Raw genomic sequence first — 18,507 nt, forward strand, 5'->3', positions numbered from 1 at the left:
TTTTTATTATTTATTTTGAGAGAGAGTACAAGTAGGGGAGGGGCACAGAGAGGGAAGAGAGAGAATCCCAAGCAGGTTCTGCATTGTCACCGGAGAGCCTGATGCGGGGCTCGACTTCCCATTCGTGACCTGAGCTGAAATCAAGTCAGACGCTTAACCAACTGAGCCACCCAGGCGCCCCTAAATAAAACTTACCAAAAAAAAAAAACAAAAAAAAAAAAACGGGCCAAGTGAAAGGTAACATACTTTTAATTTATTCACAAACATAGCCAGAAAGGCAATCGATAATTTTAAAAATGACTAAAATTACTGTGACGGGTGCCACAATAAGGTAACAGAGGATACGACGTCCTCGGTAGGGTGGCATCAGTTAAGGCCTCCCTGAGGAAGCAGTTACTGAGTCGAGTGTATGTGAGTTTGGGGGGCGGGGAAACAGAGAAGCTTCAAGCAGAGGGAAAAGACCCTATTATGCCCCAGAAGACAGGTCAGGGGAGGGAGGCATCATTCTAGGCATCAGTTCAAAGGGCTGCTTCAACCAGAAAGGCCAGCCAAATGCTCAGATTCATCAGACAGCCAGGTCATTACAAACAAAACCTCCCTCGTGTGTCAACCTCCAGAACGAAGGTTTAATTTCGCTTGTGAAGCAGAGGAAAGGTTCAGATGACGGCAGCAAATCAGAGCTCCTGCATAACGAGACCCTAATGAGGTCTGAATTTTTAACCCCAACAAAAAGACACAGGAAGGAGCCTAAGACTGATCAAAGTACCGGCACCCTCTCCTGCCACCGCACCTCATCCACGATGTTCACCGCACACAGGGTGGATGGTGTTCTTGTCCCCCGTGTGCTTCCTGAGGCCGTCCTACGGCCAGCCCGGGGCCTCATCCCTGGGGCAACACCCCTCCCACATCACCCGAGCTGCTTCAGAGTGGGGGTGGAGACATGCGGACCCTGGGGCGCTGGGATAGCAACCCACACCTGGAGGGGGCTTCGCAGTTACCAAGGCGCTTCCCTTGGGGCGCCTGGGGGGCTCAGTCGGTTGAGCGTTGCATTTCAGCCCAGGTCATCATCCTGCGGTTCAGGAGCTGCAGCCCCCCAAGGGGCTCTGCGTTGACAGTGTGAAGGCTGCTTGGGATTCCCTCTCCCTCCTTCTCTGCCCCTCCCCTGCTCGCTCTCTCAAAATAAATTAATAAACTTAAAACAAAGAGTGCTTGTAAGTCTCATGGGGATTCGCGGACCGAAAAAGTGAACTCCGTCAACAAATTATACTTTCCGTCAGTACAACAGGCTCTTCCCTAAAAATTAAGGTGGATTGAAAACTGACACAATTACTTCGAGGCTCTGTAAAAATTCAAGTATTTGGAAGCCACCCCAGACTAAGGAATCAGCCCTACTTGTTTTCTGAAGACTCAACTCACAAACCGTCTCAGTGATGAGCAGCCTGGCTTGACAACCAGCAAGATGGCCAAGCACAGGCTGAGGCCCTGAGGCTGCACCTATGGAGGGGTGGGGGGTGGGGGGGCGAGGACTCAGGAACCACAACCGATGGCCCCCACGAAGCCCGAGGGAAGTTCCTAAGTGGGTTGCTGTGAAGTGCTCCAAACCCTGGAGGCCCAGGTAAAAGAAAGACCCGACCTGCCCTGGGCTGAGTTTTTCTCAGAGACAGGCTCCCGGTCCAAATTTCTCTGGCAACCTTCACACTCCCAGGACGGGGCTCTGCAAGTCGGGAACTTTGAAGAAAGGACTCCAGAGGATCTGTTTTGAATATCGTTCCTTTCCTCTCTTCCAATAGCAGAGCTCCTAGAACCTTCCATTCTACCTGAGCACTTGGCAGCTGACTCCGAGCTGCTGACAACGTGGATGCTGGCTAGCACTGTCCTGCCATCACCTAAGCCTCACTTCGAACTCGGCAGATGTGCTGCTGGAATTCCAATTTGGAGAAAATAAATGCAGTCGCAGAATAAGCATTTGGGGGCAGGGTGGAGAAGATGGCAGGAGCGGCCGTTAAATCCCTGTTTAGCGCAAGCCTCTTTTTCAACAATGTCCTGTGAAGATAAAGGAATCTGGAAATTTGCTAGTGTGGCCAAAACAGAGGCTACTCTGAGCGGACCGTATTGAATGTCATCATCATTCCTATCGATCACTCCCGAGAGGACACAAGGACAGACCCAGAATGAGTTACCAGTGTTGCCTGAGCAATGACAGAGGCAATGGCAAGTGTGGGCCGCTCAAACTGCCCAATCCAAGGCCCTGTGGCAACCGTGTGGAAACTGAGGGAGGCTGCTTGATTTCCAGCCGTCAGGGCGGTGGGCAGCAGGAGCCCCACGCTGGCCGCCTCCAATGCCCCTGACTTCTGTGTCACTGGGACAGAAGCACCAACTGTCATAAGGGATGGGGAGAAGAGAATTTTTTCAGCCCCACCGCAAAACTTTTCATCTTCTGGTTAGACAATACAGCTCTTGGAACCAAGTTCACACCATTCTGATAACTATAGCACAAACAGTGCCTACAACGTGCCAAACACTACTACTCTAAACATTTTACGTGTGTTACCACTCATCCACAATGACCTGGGGAGGTAGGTAGGTCCGATTAAGCTCCCCACTTTATTGATAAAGAAACTGAAGTTCAAAGAGATTAAGTGGCTTGTTCAACACAACTGCCAATAATAAGCAGTGGAGCAGAAATACCAATTAAGGTCTGGCTTTCTAATCTGTGTTTCTTAACCCTAATCGAATCCAGAAGAAATGGCCAGAAAATCAGGAACACAACCCCAAGGGTTCCAAGTGGTCTGGCTCTTTGCCCCAGCCTCAGGAGGACTCCCACATTTGACCACTTTTTTGTGAGATGCACTTTCCAGATGGGTCCTGCCCTCTCCTCTCCCAATTGGTCCATTAATTCTAAGTTCTTAATTCAATGGGCGAGAAGCAGAGGCAGACGCCACAAGTAACCTTGCCCATTAATCTTCAGAGTGTAAGACTAGCTTCATCTCAGGAAGAGGGAAGATGTGGCACAAAGAGAGCAAAGGCAGCCAGCAGCTGGCCCCGCTGTTTCTCTGGGCCCCTTGCCCGGTCCTGGTGCAGGCCGCCTGGCCAAGGGCCGGCAGGCCGGCACCGTCCAGATACCTCACTGACCACATCTGAAGTCCTCTCAGGGCCTCTGGGAAGAGGGCCAGTCCGTCCAGCCACTTACTTGCAGCAAAGCAAACAGAAGCTGTATTTTTCACTCTTTTTCAAATGTCAGCGCTCCAGTCAGCAGGCATGGAGGGGGACGGGGAGAAGCCCATGTCCTGGGCAGAGAGCAGCCCCAGAACTGACCCTGTCCCCTAACAAGCTCTTGCTCATTAAATTCTCTCTTTGTTCTGCTTTTGACCCCTCCCAAATAGCCAGCCAACCAGCCAGCCACACACACACACACACACACACACACACACACACACACACACACACACGTTGACTCTGCATTTCTGAAGAGCACCTCCTCACCAGTTTCCAGATTATAAAACTGTTCCATTAAGATCAAATATTGTCGGGGATGGAGAGCTGCTCTGCCAAAAGATGACTCATCGAATCATATCAAAACACTGCACAAAATTAGAGTTCCAAACTTGATTAACTTCCTCTGAACCTTTTAATTAACTCAGGTTGTTAAAGTCTGGGGGAATGACATTCATCGCTACAGATGATAGGCCAGTGTCTCTGCCCAAGTTTAGGACTTGCCTGTGTAAGGGAAAAAGGCAAACTTCAAAAAGGAGAAACCAAGAACCTTTTCATATGTTAAAAAAAAATTATGTACATGTGAATATACTGCTCTTCTGTAAAAAGAAATTGACACTCAAACTCACATTTAATCTGAATCAGAATATCAGATTCATGTTACAACAGAAATTTGGAAAGCAGTATTATTAATCACTGTATTTCTTTCTGCAAATTCCTTACTATATTTAAATGGTTGATTATATTTAGCATACTCACTAAGGCCAACGAAAAAAACCAACACTTTTATAGGGGAAAAAAGTGAAGTCAATGTTGCAAATTAGCCCCAACCCAATTGCTGTCCCCCCAAAACAGCTCAATTGAGAAGGGGGAAAAGCCACATCTACACAAAAACGTCATCTGCCTGACACCTAAAGCTTCTCTGTACCAGACGCCCTTGACCCATCTCCCCAACCTCCCACAGACCCGTTCTCAAGCTGGCTCACCCAGTGGAGACTCATTATCTCTAGGAATGGCCTGGAAATCAGCTCGAGTAAGAAAAGGAAAAGTTATCCTCCTAACCTATAGTCTATCTTTTAAGGCAAAACACTAGATCTCCTGTTTGGTCAATTGCTCTTTCAATAAATACATACCAAGGATACTAATAACTAGTATTATTGTGATCATTTCACAGCGTATACAAATATCAAATCATTATGTTGTAACGTAAAATAGAATATTACAGGTCAAGTACACCTCCATAAAAATAAACAAATATGTGTCTGGGTGGCTCTGCCAGTAAGCGTCCGACTTTTGATTTTGGCTCAGGTCGTGATCTCACGAACCATGATCTCACATTTCTTGCGATCGAGCCCCGTGTGGGGCTCCAGGCTGACAGTGAAGAGCCTGCTTGGGATTCTCTCTTTCCCTTTCTCTCTGCCCCTCCTGTGCTCATGTTCTCTCTCTCTCAAAATAAATAAATAAACATTAAAAACAAAAAGAGAAAAAAAACCCAAAGGTGGGAACCAGAAAAGGTGCTTTGAGACAGCACTCTTAGATAGAATGAGGTGGTCTCACTGGGCAGAACCATCTCGTCCTGACCGGCCACCAGGCCCAAACACTGACCCTGGGCACGTTCTCACCCTTGGCACATCCACGTGCTGCTCTTCAGAGCCTGAGGAGCTTTGAAATTGGCAGACGGCAGCAGTGACAACCACAGCTCTGGGGCCAGGCTGCCTGGGTTGGATCCCGATTTTTCCACTCACTGTGACCTTGTGCAAGTGACAACACCCCAAGCTGCTCTGTAAAATGGGAATCCTAAGTGCACTTCCCTTACGGGGTTTAAGAAGTGAAGATAATACCCTGAGAGCAGCCAGGACAGCACAGGGAGCAGCGTAAGCACTGGGTAAATGACACTACTCTGGAACGGCGGCTCTTCCGCGGTCTCCGTAAACCCAGCTTGCACGTCCCCAGAGAAACTGACACACTTCACGCTGAAATCTCCCACTTAACTCTTATTACCATCGCTAATTCAGCTGTCAGCTCTGGAGACTAGAGGGACTCGGCTCTGAACAATCCTGATACTCTCCACACCCTACACTCTTTCCTCCGATGCTTGGACCTCAGTATGGCATTTTACAGGCGTCTATAAATTCACTTGTGCAAGGACTGACCTGTCTCCTCTCCTGGATTTTTGTGCTTGTGGGACAGAAACCACATCTGCTTTGTTCACTATTCTCTACTTAATGCCCAGCACAGGGCACGCCCCACAGTAGGCACTGAGAAAATATCTGCTCTGTGGGAAGCCTCAATGTTTGGCCAAGGAAGAAAAAGTCACACAGAGGAGGGCTCACAACAACTGACACAAGGTCCTCACATATCCTAACTAACCAGGCCTGCTTTTCTACTAACAGAATTTAATAGAGTTTTCAAGATAGCCAGGATGGATCTGTTCCTTACCATGTCATTTACAAACCCAGTAGATCTGGAAGGTCCAGCAAGAAACAAAAAAAGATACACAGTGCACCACATGTGCCCTCAAGAGGGAAACAAGATGAAGTCTGGCTTTCAAGGCCATAGCTGAGGGTTAAAGGTGCAGAAAAGCCAGCCAATGGGCATGAAGCTCAAAGGAGGGGGACAGAGCTGGATTGGAGAAGGCAGGGACATTTCACTGGGAGTTTGGCCCTCTCAAACTCTTTCCTACCTTTGGAGGCACCTGGTCATCTGCTCAGCTCAGTTCCACAATACTTACCCCCCCCACACACACTTTTTTTAAAGTTTATTTATTTTGAGAGAGGGAAAGAGCAAGTAAGCAGGGAAGGGGCAGAGAGAGGGAGGGAGGGAAGGAGAATTCCAAGTAGACTCTGCACTGTCAGGGCAGAGCCCAAGGCAGGGCTAGAACTCACAAACCATGAGATCACGACTTGAGCCGAACTCAGACACTTAACTGACTAAGCCACCCAGGCGCCCCCACTTCCCCCTTCTTTTACCCCACTCTTTAACGCAGAAACTTATAAGTAGGTATTTGCATGCATTCATTCATTCATTTTTCATCCACAAACATTTCCTGAGCACCTGCACTCCACGCCCACACCCTGTGCTGAGCTGTGCTGGAGGCCCAGAAGGGACCCAGACAGCCCCAGGCCCTGTAATCCAGAGGGCATGCTCATAAGCCCTGAATGTCACCACAGCCACAGAGTGCTTTGATCTTGCTCTCCAGAGAGGCTCACCGCTGGAGCGGCCTCAGGCTTGCTCTGAAATGCCCCTCCAGAGCTCCAAGTCCTAGCCACCATTCACCAGAGAAACCCGGTGTAGGACCTCATCACATATCAGCTCAAAACAGAAAAGAAAGTTGCCTATTATTTACGTCTCACTTTCTTCTGAAAAGCATCTGAAGTAGCTGCGTGGAAGTTGTTGGTGGGGGGAAGGAAAAGAGAGTGCTACTTCTCAGAAATGACCTGAAAACAAGATGACATGTTTTGCCTACCAAATTAAAGGCCAAGGTTACTCAACCTAAGCAAGAAGGCAGAGGGCACTGCTCTGTCACTCAGAGCTCTGGTGGGCGTGTACATGCTCAGGAAACCGTGAGAAAATGTGGTTCACAGGATCTTTATGAAGGGTCGTGACCCTTGGCCAGTGACTGAATTATGTATAAATGGTCACTGCTACGTTATTTATACCACTGAAAATCTGGAAATAACCTCACGTTAGGTGACAGGATGGTTACATAAAATATATGTTGAGAGGTTGGAATAGTATTCAACTATTAAAATTATGTTTAAGCAGGTTTTAGTCACATGGTTTTACAACATTTAGGTTTAAAACAAGTCCTACAGGAGCACTGGTTGGCTTGGTCAGTGGAGTGTGTGACTCCTGACCTTGGGGTCGTGAGTTCGAGCCCCACGTTGGGTGTGGAGATTACTTAAAAATAAAATCTTAAATTTTTTTTTTTCAACATTTATTTATTTTTGGGACAGAGAGAGACAGAGCATGAACGGGCGAGGGGCAGAGAGAGAGGGAGACACAGAATCGGAAACAGGCTCCAGGCTCTGAGCCATCAGCCCAGAGCCCGACGCGGGGCTCGAACTCACGGACTGCGAGATCGTGACCTGGCTGAAGTCGGACGCTTAACCGACTGACTGCGCCACCCAGGCGCCCCAAAAATAAAATCTTAAAAAAAAATTGTTTTAATGTTTATTTGTTTTTGAGAGAGACAGAGAGACAGGGTGACAGCAGGGGAGGGGCAGACAGAGAGAGAGGGGACACAGAACCTGAAGCAGCTGTCAGCACAGAGCCCGACACAGGACTCGAACCCACGAACCGTGAGATCATAACCCGAGCTGAAGTCGGACACTTAACTGACTGAGGCACCCAGGCACCCCAAAAACACAATCTTAAAAAAAAAAAAAAAAAAAAGAAAAGAAAAAAAAGTTCTCGGGTGTCTGGGTGGTTCAGTTGGTTAAGCATCCAACTCAGGTCATGATCTCTCAGTTCATGAGTCTGAGCCCCAAGTCAGGCTCTGTGCTGATGGTGTGGAGCCTGCTTGGGATTCTCTCTCTCTCCTTCCCTCTCTGCCCCTCACACACACACTGTCTCTCTCTCAAAATAAAATAAGTCCTATTATATCCTATATTCAAAATGCACTCCACCACGTGGAGATACAATAGAATGAGGCAGGTACAATTGTCACCACTCTGCTCTAGAGGTGGGAAACGGAAGCTTAGAGGCTCAGAGTCACGATGGACTCAAAGGTCACCACCACACGCACTCGGAACCTCAATGTTACACTGCCTTCCTGGGAATAGAGACAAGGTAGGAAAAACGCTAGTCAGCAAGAAAAAAAGCACTTCCAATGGATTTGGCTCCCCACCCGAGCCCACCAGTTTAGAATAATGCAAACCACTCACTCAGTCAAACTCTAGTCCAGCCAAATATTCTATTTCTCCTTTAAAAAATGTCAAGTGATTCCTGAGCTAGAATCTCACCTTTGAAAGTAGAACAGTATGCAAAGACTGTAACTTATAAAAAGAGAAGGACAAAGAAATTCTCAAATGCAGAGGCAAATTATGCGGAGGGCGAGGATAGAGACCCACAGCCCCCCGCTGCAAGGCCCCTTCTCTATCAGCTTTGCCAACCTCACCCTCTACTCACAGAGGGGTTCTGACAGGGCCCTCTGCATTCACACTCACCCTGCCTGGTCACAAGCAGCAGGGAGACAGGGCCTTTTCTCTAGCCCAGCACTTGAGTGGCACATGACCTTGACTCTGGGCATCTGCTGCTCTCTGCCAACCGCTCTTACCGAGGGAAGATGGCACAGGACATTCCCGTGACCGTTGTCTGACAGTCAGAGAAAAGATGGGAGGCGCCAGACAAGAACTGCAGCTGGGCTGGGGGCCCGAGAGGAGCTCAAGCACAGGCTGATGTCGGGGGTGGGGGAGACGCTGGGGCCGCAGAGCAGACAACCAGGCAGGTCTCGCCGACAATGCTGCCCATTATTACAGTCTGCTCTTAGGGGCCTCAGGTTCCCATCTGCCAAGTGGAATAAGGAAATGTCACAGGGCTTTTGAGAAGTTCAGATTTTTAAAACAGACATAATGCCATTATTAGTAATGCTAATATAGTCGACCCTTGAACAACACAGGGGTTTAGGGGCATTTGGCTCTCCGAAAACTTCACTACGAATAGCCTACTGTTGACTAGAAGCCTTACAAACAATATAAACAATAGTATTTCATGGTATGTGTATTAGATACTGTGTTCTTACTATAAAGTAAGCAAGACAAAATAAAATATTAAGAAAATCACAGAGAAGAGAAAACCCATTTTACGCCACCGTCCTGTATTCATCGAGAAAAATTTCACGTGTAAGTGTACCCACACATTTTAAATTTGTGTTGTTCAAGGGTCCCTTGTAATTAAAATCTGACTGTGGGGGGCAATGCTTGAACACTTACTAGGTTTGGTGACCCTGGACAAATGACTTAGCCTATCCAAGACTCAATACCCTCATATGAAAGTGGATGATCATAGTAAGACATGCTCTCACGAGGGCATTATGAAGATTTAACGCGATTTTGACACAGGTGAAACACTTACTTAATCAACAATTACAAATGCACAATATATGCCGGGCCTTCATTTAATCCTTGTGACCCAATGAGGCAGACTTAGGGTTCTACCCATTTGTCAGACTGAAGAGTGGAGCAGGTGCCTCACCAGGGTGGGTTTTCTCGCCAGACTATCTGCTGCCGGCTGGAAGGTGCCAGACCACACTTACGGGTCACCTCTGCCCTTCCCCTCACCTCTCTTCTCTCACATGGCACTGCCTTCCTTTCTGAATGACTGTGGTCTGTGTTCTCTACCACTGATAAGGCAGTGGCACCAAAAAACCCAAACAACAACAAAAAAACCCCACTGCTTTTCTTCTTTCACCCTTCCTACAAATTATTTTTAAACATCTGCGGTCATGACAGCAGCAAATCAACAAGCACTCAAGTGCTGGCCCCGTTATCGGAACTCATTTCCCTGTGGCTGTCTCCTCCTCAGTAGTTCTTGTCATTGATGGACACCAAAACACCCACTGGGGAATGCCAGGCCCAAACAGCGATGGCTGCCTCTGACCCGGTTCGCGAAGGTTGTTAAGTTCTAAAATAAGAAGTTCCTTCTGGGGTGCCTGGGTGGCTCAGTCAGTTGAGCGTTCAACTTTGGCTCAGGTCATGATCACATGGTTCATGAGTTTGAGCCCCGCGTCAGATTCACTGCTGTCAGTGTGGAGCCTGCTTCAGATCCTCTGTCCCCTTCGCTCTTTGCCCCTCCCCTGCTCACGCACACACACTCTTTTTCTCAAAAATTAAAAAAAAAAAAAAAAGAGAGAGAGAGAGAGAGAGAGAGAGAGAGAGAGAACTGATCACCAAATCAAGCTGAGGACTAGAGACCAAGACAATTACATATCATTAAATATCATAAAAGCAGACAGATAAGTAAGGAGTGTGGTGGGGGCAGGGAGAACTAAAGAAGGAGGGATCAAAGAAATAAAAGTTTTCTGAAGTTTGACAAATAGTTGACAAATCATCAAGACACCTTGCAACAGAATCCATACAGAGATGAAGAATGAGGTATAAGATACTAGAAAGTTCTAGAGGCACCCAGCTAGCTCAGTTGGTGAAGCATGTGCCCCACATTGGGCATAGAGGTTACTGAAAAATAAACTTAAAAAAAAGAAAGAAAAGAAAAAGCTCTAGAAGAATACACAATGAATGGCGGTTTCCTCTGAGGTATCTGAATATTCTACTAATATGTTTCACCTTTACAATTTAAAAAAGGAGAAAACAGAACTATTTCAAAGGCTCAAGGATACATGATCGTCAGGAGTATAAAGTTATCAAACTTTCCTCCATTTCTACAGAGGCCACTAAGTGAAGGAACTGACGTCAAGGCCAGGAAATACCTAGCAGGGCTGGGACCTGAACTTCTTCCTTCAGATCAACGCTGGAGACTTCAATGCTTAAGTGACTGAGAAGATTCTACTGGTGGAGAAAGGAAATGTGAACTCCAAACTTGACTGGCTAGATTCACAAACCAAGATTTGCCACCTTAGAAAAGATCCTAAACTCCCTGAGGGAGGTCCTTAACCTTGCCAGCTCCTAGCAGACACAGGAGCTGCTTGCTCCATGGACATGGGGAGTCCAAGGAGAGTGCAAACACTTCTCAATCCTTTACACGCTTAGGGCACAGTCTTGCAGCCAAGTGTGGGGCTTCCAGGTAATTCTGGTCTGGTGGCATAGTGGGGGAAAGGACAAAGACTAGGCAAATTGGCACCATCTAGGTGGCTTTACATGAGCCCAAAGAAATTAATGAAGCCACAGATTAAGAATTAGCAAAATTCTTCAAACTTGGGACAGGTGGCCTCAGCAATCAATTCCCATTTACCAAGGCTCTGCACCTGGCCTGTGCAGGACAGTCAAGAGACAAGGGAGCCCACAAGACAGACGTCAAGTCAGCTATGTTGTCAGGAGGGCGGTATGGGATTACCAAGGAAGGAAACGCAACTCAGATAAGGGGAGTTAGGTTCTTGGAGGTAACGCTGGAGCTGAGCGATGAGAGTAAGAGGGAAGGGCTGAAGCAGGATGTTGCAGGCAGAAGGAATGGAAATGTGTGTAGAAATGAAGGGATGACAACACGGGGTGACAGCAAGTAGTTCAATAAGAATGTAGGGCTCGGGGCACCTGGGTGACTCAGTCGGTTGAGTGTCCGACTCTTGATTTTGGTTCCGGTCATGATCTCTCGGTTTGTGAGTTCAAGCCTCGCATCGGGCTCTGCGCTGACAGTGCAGAACCTGCTTGGGATTCTCTCTCTCCCTCTCTCTCTGCCCTTCCCCCACTCACACTGTCTCTCAAAATAAGTAAATAACTTTAAAAAAGAAAAAGAGGCCAGCAGGTCCTAGGTCTAGGATGCCAATCCAGGGAGTTTAAAGGATTTCACTTTTTAGACAGATCAGTCTGGTGACTGGAAATGGATTAGGAGGAGGAACTCTGAAGGCAGAGGCTGGTAAAAGGACTATGCCACGGATGAAGGCTGCTGGCGAGAGACAATCCTATGGGAAAACTCAAGAGCTGGACTCTGGCATCAGACAGAGTGCTTGTCTGGGGCTTTAGGTGAAAGGAGCCACCAATCAAGCATTTGAACTTGACAAAAGCTCCGCAGGAGAGAATACAGCAAATAGGTTGGAATAAAACTAACAGCTCAATTTGGAGCACTGGTTTCCAACAGATTCACTCTGTGTATACACAGACAGCATGTTGGGACACCTCGTCTTTAATCCACCCACAACCAACAATGAGGGTCGGTAGGGGGAAATGATTTGCAGAGGCCACCATCTAGATCTATGCCTTTAGCCCCGCCTAGTAGTTGCCGTCAGGCTACCATTTGTATTTTTTAATAAGGTCCTGCCCAGCTCCAGACAGAACTTAAAGGCTTGCTTGGAGTGTGAACTGTTTACATGTAAATACACCCCCTGAAGTCTGCCTACCACTCCTGCTTGACAGAGGAGAAATTCTTTTTTGCAGAGCAAAGGCCCATAAATGGAGGCCATCTCAGCCTTGCACAGCATCTCCTGCCTGATTCATCAAGGCTTTGCTGTTCTCACTGGTGATATGCGGTATTTCTCTCCCAGCAAGGGTCTCTCGGCACCCCTGAAAATCTAGGGAATCTATATGGCTCTTTTCTAGAGGAGCTGTACACAGAAAATAACAGATTCAGATCTCGCCACCATTTGAAGAGATGATGAGGATGTACTTACTTAAATTAAACACGTCATTCTATGGACACAGCACAGATCAAAAAGCCCGTTGCAACGAGTACTCATCAGCTATAAAATATTAACATAATTCCAGGTGCTGAGAATTAGTTCTTTCGGAGATTGTTCTTGCTTTTCAGTATTTTTAGCTTTTGAAATACTTTTTTGACATACAGAAAAACTAGACAGAATTCCTGTATAACTTCACTAGATTCCCCAAATGTTAACATTCTTCCATGTTTATCAGTATTTCTTTATGTCTATACATACTTCTTTTTTCCTGAACGATCTGGCATTTGTCCCTAAATACTTCAGAGTGTATTTCCTAAAAACAAGAACATTCTCTTACATCACCACAAAACAATTAGGCAAACTAGGAAATTAACCTTGATAGGATATTATCTGATCTACAGATCTTTTTCAAATTTTACCAACTGTCTCACTAATGTCCTTGAGAGCAAAAGGAAAGAAAACTCTCCCGCTTTCCGATCTAATCCAGAATCCTACATTCCATTTAGTTAACCAGTCTCTCTCTTCCCCTTTAATCTGGAATGAGAATTCTTCGGTCCTTAGTGACACTTGGAAGAGTACAAGCCATTTACTTTGTACAATATTCTTCTATCAGAGTTTGTCTGAGGTCTCCTCATAATCAGACTCACATTACCCACTTTGGACAGGAAGTTCAGACGGCTGGTGTGTCCTTCTCAGTGCATCCTCTCAGGAGGCATGAGCTCTATTTGTCCCATTTCTGGAGCACCAGCTTTGATCTCTTGGTTGAGATACAATCTGCCAGGGCTCTCTAAAGTCTCTCTCTGCAATTAGTTTAAAACTAACTTGGGGGGTGGCAGCACTTGGGTGGCAACTCAGTCAGTTAAGCATCTGACTCTTGATTTCAGCTCAGGTCATGATCTCAGGGTTTATGAGATGGAGCTCGGCACTGGGCTTTGCGCTGACAGCGCAGAGCCTGCTTGAGATTCTCTCTGCCCCTACACCACTTGTGCACTCTCTCTCAAAATAAATAAACAAACATTAAAAAATAAAATAAAATAAAAACTACCTTGGGAAGAGATACCGTTTCTGTTTCATAGCAAACCTTCCCATTAGTTTTAGCATCCATCAAGGATTCTTGACGGAGACAATTTTTACTACTATGGTCATGGTCATATACAGATTTTGCTTTATTCTTCTATGGTGGGGGTGTGGGGGGTGGGGGGAGAACTTTCCCCTTCCCCCATCTATTTACTTATTCACTTAAGTATCAATAAGATTCATGGGCTCTTTTTTATTCTGTGGGTTATAATGTTTCTTTGACCCATATTCTTTTATTTTTATTTTTTAAATTAATTTATTTAAGGATTATAATCTATTGTTTACTTGATCCTCCAACTTTCCCAGATTTCACCAGGAGGAGCCCCTTCAAGTTGACTCCTGTGTCCTTGACATGACCTGTCATTCTTTGAGCGCTTCCTTACTTTCTGGCATAGAATGTTCCCAGCTCACCTGTAATTTTCCAACCCAAGCCCCAGAAACAGCCATTTCTCTGAGCTTAGATCTTGGGAGATTAACAATCAGGGTCTGGGCACGAGGCGTATTCACGGCTTGCTACCAGAGTGTCTTTGCTTCTCAGCCCTCTCAACAAACAGAACTAGGAAATACATACATATCATGTGAAGACACATACATACACATGTCTATTTGTGTATCTACACAGAAAAACCAGAGTTTACCTGGTGACTCCAATTCCCATCTGATCCCACAGGGCTCTTCCTAGACTCTCCCACCTTCCATACTTCTAGGAACTCCCTTTTCTGGCAATAAAAAAACCTGATTCTCATCATTCACAATGTATTTACCAATTTGCTCCATTCTAGAACAAACTAACTAGTTTCAGAATTGCTAACCCATATACCACTGTGAAAAACAAACCAACTAACTTGAGTCCAATATTTGTTTATAGTTCTTTTTTCTTTAGTCTGAGAGTATATATTCAAAAACTACCTGGGTTAGTTCCTTTTTTCCTGCCTCAGTGTAGTAATGGCCCCATTCAAAATAAATACTTAATATGTTGTAAAGTAAGAACACAACGAGTGACTCAAAGCTGTGACACAGGACACGGGATGGCCTTTTCTGTGGCAGTTTCCCTCTAACTGGCTGAGCCTTCAGAAACTGGGGGGCTGCACAAACATGCAGAGATGCCAGCCTCACCTAGTTACTTCCATCCCCTAGATCTGAGCTAGAACCTGGGTATCTGTATTTTTCAAATGTTCCCTAAGGGATTCTGACATCCTACCAGTTGGGGAATGACTTGCTATTAAGAATAGAAGCCTGGGGGCGCCTGACTGGCTCAGTTGAAAGAGCGTGTGGCTCTTGATCTTGGGGTTGTGAGTTCAAGCCCCACATTGGGTGTAAAGATCACTTAAAAATCCAATCTTAACAAAAAGAGAGAGAGAGAGAATTAAAGGCTGAAAAGCAGGGCCCTGATGACCTTCCCTCCAGCCAGCTCCCGGCGAGCTCCAGCCTCGCTACACCATGGTCTTGGCGCCAGCGACCTGGTGCAGAGACTGCTCGTCCACCTGCTATATCCTTGCCTCTCTTCAGCCCCTAGCAAACCCCTTCTTTTTCTTTAAAATTTTTTTTCTAATGCTTATTTATTTTTGAGAGAGAAAGATACAGAGTGTGAGTGGGGGTGGGCAGAGAGAAAGGGAGACAAAGAATCGGAAGCAGGCTCCAGGCTCTGAGCTGTCAGCACCGAGCCCGACGCGGGGCTCGAACTCAGGAACAGTGAGATCATGACCTGAACCAAAGTCGGACATTCAACCAACCTGAGTCATCCAGGTGCCCCGCCCCCCTCGTTTTTAAAAGCCAGCTCAGATGTCTCATCCTCTGTGAAGACTTTCCAGCTCCCCAAGGACGGCCAGACCCCCAGTTCCCTGAGCTCCATGGCAGTTTATCACAGAGTAATTCACACAGGCTGGAGAACAGAATAGCACAACACGACCGCCATCTCCACGGCTCTGGTACAGCTCTCCTCAAGAGGAGGAGAACTGTTTATGTTTCTCTTTTCCACTGGCAAGGATCCGATGAGGATTCCCAGGCACAGGATCTGGCACATAGCAGGTGCTCAAACAATGTTTGGTTAAGATTATTTTCAGCTTTAATTCTATGGCTCAAAAAAGGCCTAAGTACTTTTCCACGACTCATCAGAACAGAGACTAAGAAAGTTCAGATTGCCAAGGATTCTCTGCTAAGTAATTCTCATCTTGTGATGAAGGCCATTTCTTCCTGCTCTGGGCTAAACCTGCATGGTATTGGTTCATGCTGGTACGTGAATGCTGTTTCCATACTAGACCTGATATTTTTAGCACTCCTGTTATGATAAACTCACAGTAACCTCAAAAAGAACAAATCAAAGTCAACTTTTTGCCACAGGAAACCAGCTCACGCTTAATGTTTTGCAACATGCCATGGGAGAATAATAAAAAGATGAGACCTTTTGCTCACAGATGGTGAGGCCAACTCTCAAGATAGTGGAAAAATGCAGCAGGAAGCATGCAGTCTGGCCACTGTCTTATGAAGTAAACTGGAAAAACACTCGACACCCAAACGAGGCAAACACACACACACACACACACCCCAGGGTAGCTGCTTCATCAGAGGCTGTTGTGAATGGGGTGGTAAGAAACTCCTCCGTGTGAGGGGCAGGCCAGGGCGATGTGGGAATCAAGAGTCTGATGGGTGCCCAGAGGAGCAGGCTGGCAAGATGGCCCTCCAGGGACATCAGCGGGCAGGCCCTTCTCCCTCTAGAGGGGAGCAAATGACCAGAGGAGCCCGAGTCAGTCACTAGGGCAAAAAATATTTCTTTATGGAACACCTACTATATGCTCCACAGGGCAATGGGGACACAAAGTCAGGTTCCCTGTGAGGTCTTCTCAGGTGTACATCATAGCCAAGCAAGCACTCCATCCTCGTAAGGAACTCCTAAGGTTTCATGAGATGTGTAAGACACCATCCTAGAAAGGCTCTCGGGAACAAATTCCAAGGCCTAGGAAAAACTGAAAACAACCTACATGGCCTTTTAAGATGAAACGTCACAAACAATGGTACACCCAAAGGAACACTACACATCATGCAGCCAACAAGACAAGAGTGAGGTCACTCTATATATGCTCCAAGATCTCTCCAGATCATGTAAGGCCATCCGGTGAAAAAAAGCAAGCTGCCCGACAGCATCGAAAAGTTTGGTTACATACACACATGCGTGATTATAATTGTTAATCATTTTGCAAGAAGACAGGCAACAAATTCTTAGTAGTTTCCCTGACAAATTGGAAGAGGTGTGGAAACAGGGAGGGCTTAATGAAGAAAACTTACTTTTTTACATCATTGGGAATTCTCTGAAAATTGCTTACTGTGATACTATTCCCAACAAAAATAAAACTCAAGTGTTTTTTAGGGAAGGAAGAAAACTATCTGGGTCAGGATTCAGAGCACCTCTGTGCCTAATATATATTTGAACCAGGGTTTTTTGTACTGTAGTGGCCATCCTATTTCCCTAAAAGGCAGAGCTCCTGATCTGAAAGGTAACGAAATCACTTAGAGGTGCATATAACAGATGTGAAGAGCAGAGTCCATGGGTCAAACAGACCTCATGGTCTCAATCCTGGTTCTGTCTATAAAACCAAGCATATGCCTGAGCAAATCACAGCCATGCTCAACCTTGGTCTCTTTCAACAAAGCGGGACAACAACCACACTTCAAAGGATGTCATGATAATGGAAGACAATATGTCAGATGCTCAGCATGGTGCCAGGCAAGGCAGCAAGTAGTGAAATGCACAATAACCACTCTCACATGCCACATGAAAACCACAGTAGTGTCTAGAAAGTTGACCGTTCACCTGGATATTCCCCAAGGCCATCCCACACCCTGAAGTCAAATGTTAACACTGTTTGACTTTATAAAACAAAAGCAAGGCCATTTTAGAATCACATCTACTTCAGGTATACAAACCTTGACTTAAAACAAACAAACAGCTGGGGTGCCTGGGTGGCTGGGTCAGTTAAGCGTCCGACTTCAGCTCAAGTCATGATCTCATGGTGAGTTCAAGCCCCACATCAGGCTCTGCGCTGACAGCTCAGAGCCTGGAGCCTGCTTTGGATTCTGTGTCTCCCTCTCTATGCTCGTGCTCTGTCTTTCTCTCTCTCTCAAAAATAAGTAAACGTTAAAAACAAAATTAAAAAAAAAAACAAACAAAAATCTTCTCTGGGAATGCAAGCTGGTGCAGCCACTCTGGGAAAACAGTATGGAGACTCGTCAAAAAACTAAAAATAGAACTACCCTATGACCCACCAATTGCACTACTACGTATGCAGTTTCAAAGGGGCACATGCACCCCAATGTTTATAGCAGCGCTATCAACAATAGCCAAAGTATGGAAAGAGCCCAAACGTCCATCGATGGATGAACGGATAAAGAAGATGTGGCATACATATATATAGCGGAGTGTTACTCGGCAATCAGAGAATGAAATCTTGCCATTTGCAACTACGTGGATGGAACTGGAGGGTATCATGCTAAGCGAATAGACAAGAGAAAGACAAATATATGATTTCACTCCTATGAGGACTTTAAGATGCAAAACAGATGAACATAGGGGAAGGGAGGCAAAAATAACATAAAAACAGGGAGGGAGACAAAACATAAGAGACTCTTAAATATAAAGAACAAACTGAGGGTTACTGGAGGGATTGTGGGAGGGGAGATGGGCTAAATGGGTAAGGGGCACTAAGGAATCTACTCCTGAAATCAGTGTTGCACTAGATGCTAACTAATTTGGATGTAAATTTTAAAAAATAAAAAGTAAAACAAGTTAAAATTAAAAAAAAATCTCAGTCCTCCTCAATATCTGATCAGGAAATATTCTGAAGAAGAGTCAAAAGAGAATATTAAATAGTATAGAAGTCGTGCCCCTGACACTCACCTCTCCCATTTACCATCTCATTACCTTTCTTAGAGCTGAG

The 18,507-nt window shown here is 46.0% G+C and overlaps 1 protein-coding gene across 2 annotated transcripts in view; it reads right to left on the minus strand.

The window, feature by feature from the left end:
• SAE1 (SUMO1 activating enzyme subunit 1) overlaps positions 1-18,507 on the minus strand; it is a 74,143-nt gene that overhangs the window by 16,145 nt on the left and 39,491 nt on the right. The gene's annotated exons all lie outside the window — the stretch shown is intronic.

Source organism: Lynx rufus, unplaced genomic scaffold (genome assembly GCF_022079265.1).
Source record: "Lynx rufus isolate CCGP_SWC_20201006 ecotype Redwood Valley unplaced genomic scaffold, mLynRuf1.p SCAF_16, whole genome shotgun sequence".
NCBI classification, from domain to species: Eukaryota; Metazoa; Chordata; class Mammalia; order Carnivora; family Felidae; genus Lynx; species Lynx rufus.